We start from the raw sequence: 5656 nt of genomic DNA, 5'->3' as shown, positions 1-5656 counted from the left end.
GTTTTGGTATGATTGGCCAACAAACAACAGAGAAAAAATATTTAATGACTTTTCATATATGGCAGCAAGGATGACAAAATGGCACTACGAGTGGCACTTCCGACAATCCCAACCGTTAGAATACGTCTGACACGAATTTTGGATGCACATGTTTCATCTAATATATCTTATTATCATGGAAAAAAAAATACATTTGATAGACTTTTTGGCATTCACCAAAATATCTGCCTTTTACCTCCCACAAAATCAAAAATATTTGATATATTCCAAAAAAAGAAGCACCAAATAGTCAAACACACTTTGTTTTATATTGTCTGTGAAAATCATTTCAATACAATCATTAATAATGGTGTAGGTCAGCGAAATAAGTGAAAAAGTTACTTCCGAGATATAGGCCTAGAACGCCGGCCGGCCCACCGTCTCAAAAAAATTTTTTTTTTCGCGAAAATCGTGTTTCAGTGGTTTTTCTAAGTAAACTGATGTTCTAGTGCAGTTATCCTTTTCAAAATACCGTTTTCTATCACTCACAGACCAAACAATACAACAAGGAGACGAGGAATAACTCATTTATATTGAAATATTATGGTGGACTCTCGCCATATTATGGCCTATTTTATTCAGTCTAGAGTATATAACATGTTTGTTATTTATAGTGTTTAATATATCATATTAGATCAATTCTGATAGATAAATAAGCCGTATAGTTGATATATAAGCTGATATAAGCGTAATAATGAAGTGATTTCACCTGGCACCATCTGGAGGGGGAGTACTGCCGAGTGTTCTCAGATGGCTCCCGATTGGCTGGCACTCAACTGATAAGCTCCACCTACTCTTATATGATGTCAATTAATCAATTATATTAGAAAGAATAATGCAAAGAAAAAGCGATAGAAAACAAGGAAAAAATTCCAAAAAATACATGGGTTGAGAAGACGTGCTACCTACATTGCCGTTACCATACCCGATATAAATGACTATAATTTCTTGTAGAAACGTCTTAGAACATTGATTCTTGTACCATTGTGTTGCCAAAGAGTTAAGCTATTTTTCTATATGAATAACTCAATTTCCATAATTTTTCGATTTTTTTCTTAAAAGCGCGCTGAAAATTTCCTACCCGTCTTTAACATTCCTGTCATGATCCCGTCAGTTCCAGCTGCTTTACCCTTTTTCATTCTATGTAGTGCCTCACACACCTTCCCCACACTCACATCCTGCTCTTCTTCACTCCTGAAATATCATACACCTCCCTGGCCAGTGCATGAAATTATCGCCTCCCTTCATCAACATTTAAAAGTTCCTCAATGGAAATAAGTTAGACAGTCCTCGATGACGCACTGACTTTCTTGGGTTATCCTGGGTGGCTAACCCTCCGGGGTTAAAAATCCGAACGAAATCTTATCTTATCTTATCTTACCCAATACCTCCATCTCCCCATCTACTAATTCCTCTACTCTGTTTTTAACTGACAAATCCATTCATTCCCTAGGCTTTCTTGTTTATCTCACTCCAAAATTTTTTCTTATTTTCATCAAAATTTCTTGACAGTGACTTAAGAAATCGTAATGACACGATTGCAAATAAACCATACCCCCGGCCGGGATTGAACCCGCGGTCATAGAGTCTCAAAACTCCAGCCCGTCGCGTTAGCCACTAGACCAGCTAGCCACAATAAGATTCATCCAACTAGGTATATTTCTACACCATAGGAAGGTTAGCACAGGCACCTCTGTGACCACAAATGCAAGTTTTTACAGACGAATCTCCAGCTAGCGTGGCCGTGACGAACTCTAGCTCAAGTCCCTTCACTGCCGTCAACATGACTTAAGAAATTGTAATGACACGATTGCAAATAAACCATACCTCCAGCGACGGGCTGGAGTTTTGAGACTCTATGACCGCGGGTTCAATCCCGGCCGGGGGTATGGTTTATTTGCAATCGTGTCATTACGATTTCTTAAGTCACGTTGACGGCAGTGAAGGGACTTGAGCTAGAGTTCGTCACGGCCACGCTAGCTGGAGATTCGTCTGTAAAAACTTGCATTTGTGGTCACAGAGGTGCCTGTGCTAACCTTCCTATGGTGTAGAAATATACCTAGTTGGATGAATCTTATTGTGGCTAGCTGGTCTAGTGGCTAACGCGACGGGCTGGAGTTTTGAGACTCTATGACCGCGGGTTCAATCCCGGCCGGGGGTATGGTTTTCTTGACAGTGCCTCTCCCACTCTATCATCTGTTCTCCTTTTACACTCTCTTCACCTTTCTTTTACTCTCCATATACTCTGCTCTTCTTATAACACCTCTGCTTTGTAAAAACCTCTCATAAGCTTCCTTTTTCTCTTTTATCACACCCTTTACTTCATCATTCCACCAATCACTCCTCTTTCCTCCCACACCCACCCTCCTATAGCCACAAACTTCTGTCCCACGTTCTAATACTGCATTTTTAAAACTATTCCAACCCTCTTCAACCCCCCCACTACTCATACTTGTACCAGCCCACTTTACTGCCAATACGTAGTTGCTTATATCTCACCCGAACTTCTTCCTCCCTTAGTTTATACACTTTCACCTCTCTCTTACTTGTTATTGCCATTTTCCTTTTGTCCCATCTACCTCTTACTCTAACTGTAGCTACAACTAAATAATGATCTGATATATCAGTTGTCCCTCTATAAACATGTTCATCCTGAAGCCTACCCGTCAACCTTTTATCCACCAACATATAATCTTAACAAACTACTTTCATTACATGCTATATCATACCTTATATATTTATCCTCTTTTTCCTAAAATATGTATTACTTATTACCAAACCTCTTTCTACACATAGTTCAATTAACCCTTTCAGGGTCTGTCCCGTAGATCTACGGCTTTATGTTTAGGGTCCAAACCGTAGATCTACGCCAAAATTCTAGCGGTGTCAAATTTAGCGTGAAAACGCTGGTAGGCCTACATGTGAGAGAACGAGTCTGTGTGGTGTGTGTGTGCACCATAAACAAAAAATCTAGGCGCCCGCATAGCATTGTGGGAACGCCGGCTCAGTTACCCTTGTTCACCATGCCTCGTCGCAAGTCAACTCTCACTCCCTGGAAAATTGGGACTCTCCTTTTCCTATCTGATAGTTCTGACACTGATGGAAGTGGAAATGAAGACGAATTCTATGGCTTTGATCAGTTAGTGACCGAAAGGAATGACCAGGATATCGATAATAGTGCAGAAAACCCTGACGATCCTCAACCTTCTACCTCTGGTGTGGGCACTGTGACTCACGGTCGGTTGTGCCTCAACGCAAGAGAAAACTAATATTTTCGCGTGGCCAGGCCTCTGACTTCAGTAATGATGATGATAGTGACGTGGATTGTGATTTTATTGCACTTGACGATCATTCGAGTAGTGATAGTGAGGAATCATATTCACCAGTGAAGCGTCGGTATGTACGCCGCCGCATGTGCTCGGGTAGTGTACCCTATGCTGTGCCCAGGGGACGGAGTACATCCCGTGGCCCTACACCAGGTTTAGATAGTGATAGTGAGGATGATGTGGCTACACTTGGCATGGATAGACCACAGGCATCAGTAGATGGTGGTAGTGGTGATGGTAGTGGCACCGCCATGTGTGACTCACCAGCCCAGGCTGGGACCCACACTGCTGACTCCTCAGTTCAAGGACAAAGCGGAGCGTCAGCCACCAGCCCACCACAACCACAACCACCCGCACAACCAGCCTATGATGTCCAGTATCCACCAGCAAACCGTATCTGGGATTGGCAGCAAAATCCCAATTTTGTTCCCAAGCCCCACCACTTTGATGACTCTCAAAGTGGAATTCTACCTACTTGTCCCCTTGGAACCACGGCCAATGAACTGGAATTCTTTGAATTCTTTGATGGAAACTATTGTCAGGGAAAGTAATAAGTATTTTGAGTACACCATGGCAAATACGATCTTATCACCACAGTCAAGACTACACAAGTGGAAAGAGACGACTGTTGCAGAAATGTATATGCTTTTTGCGACAATTATTATTATTATTATAATCAAGAAGCGCTAAGCCACAAGGACTATACAGCGCTGTGCGACAATAATGCTTATGCCTCATGTCTATAAGCATAATATAAAAGCATACTGGTCCACAGATCAGCTAATTTCTACCCCGGTCTTCAGTGAAATCATCCCAGTGAACAGGTTTATCTTACTGTTACGTATGTTGCACTTCTCTGACAAAACCAGGCCTGACAGAAGTGACAGGTTATACAAGATTAGAAATGTTTTTATGTATCTCAAACAAAAGTTCAGCATATACTTTTATCCATTCAAGAATCTTGTAATTGACGAGTCTTTGATTTTGTTCAAAGGTAGACTGTCATTCAAGCAGTATATACCAAGCAAGAGGAAACGCTTTGATATAAAACTGTTTGTACTCTGTGACTGTGACAGTGGCCTGGTGTTGGATATTGTTGTATACATGGGAAGTAAAACATTGAAAGATACAAAGATGTTACTGGGTATCTCAGGTGACGTAGTGAGAAACATGATGGCACCTTATCTTGGTAAGGGGCATACATTATATACCGATAACTGGTACACAAGCCCATTACTCAGTGATTTCATGCGAGTGAACAAGAGACGTGTGTGGCACAGTGCGTTCTAATCGTAAACATATGCCCAGGCTCAATGCAGGTGCTCGTGATGACGTGCAGGTGTTTACTGCCAATGACATCATGGCATTACGGTGGCATGACAAACGAGATGTCACATTGTTGACAACCATTCACAGTAATGAAATGCAAGACAGTGGCAAAGTTGATTGAGTGACTAATGAATGTATTCGAAAACCAGTGACAGTGATTGATTATACACAAAACATGCGCTTGGTTGACAAATGTGACATGCAGATTGGTTTTGTTGATTGTGTTCGTAAGAGTTACAAGTGGTACATGAAACTTTTCTTCCATCTCATGGACATTTCAATGCTCAATGCATATATGTACCAAATAAAGACTGGCAACAGACCACCGTATGGTGAATTTTGTTTGTCTGTTGTCAGACAACTCATAATGAAGTACCAGGTAAGAACACCTGCTATACAACAAGGTCCTCAAATTACTCAGGATATACCCAAGCGTTTGAGGAGGGAAGGTGATCATTTCATAATACAGCTTCCTTCAACTCAGAAGAGATGCATCGTCTGTGCACAAACAAAACGACGGCAACAAAGACGCAAAGACACTCGGTTTATGTGTGAGGAATGTAAGGTGCCTCTGTGCGTGGTGCCTTGTTTCAAGGAGTTCCACAAGCTCCAGCAGTTCTAAAACCATGTCCAGTGATTGTAAATATGTAAATATATGATAGAACATTAGTATTATACAAGATTTGTGCATGTTTATTGTAATAAACAGTGGTAAACAATAATATAACTTTAGTGCGGTTATTGTGTTCAATACAGTGAGTTTATATATATACATTATATACAGTATTGGTCTCTCAGGCCCCAAATGTTAGTAGGAAAAGAAAAAAAAACTACAAAAACCGCTAAATAAAGTAATGCGCGTATGTGGAATTCGTCGATGTTGCCACCACCACATCATTTTGGACAAACTTCTTGGTAAGTACTGATCAGAATTTTTTTTTTTTGTCTTATTACCTTCACAA

Source organism: Cherax quadricarinatus, chromosome 51, assembly GCF_038502225.1.
Source record: "Cherax quadricarinatus isolate ZL_2023a chromosome 51, ASM3850222v1, whole genome shotgun sequence".
Taxonomy (NCBI): Eukaryota; Metazoa; Arthropoda; class Malacostraca; order Decapoda; family Parastacidae; genus Cherax; species Cherax quadricarinatus.
Note: the sequence above shows the minus strand (reverse complement) of the source record.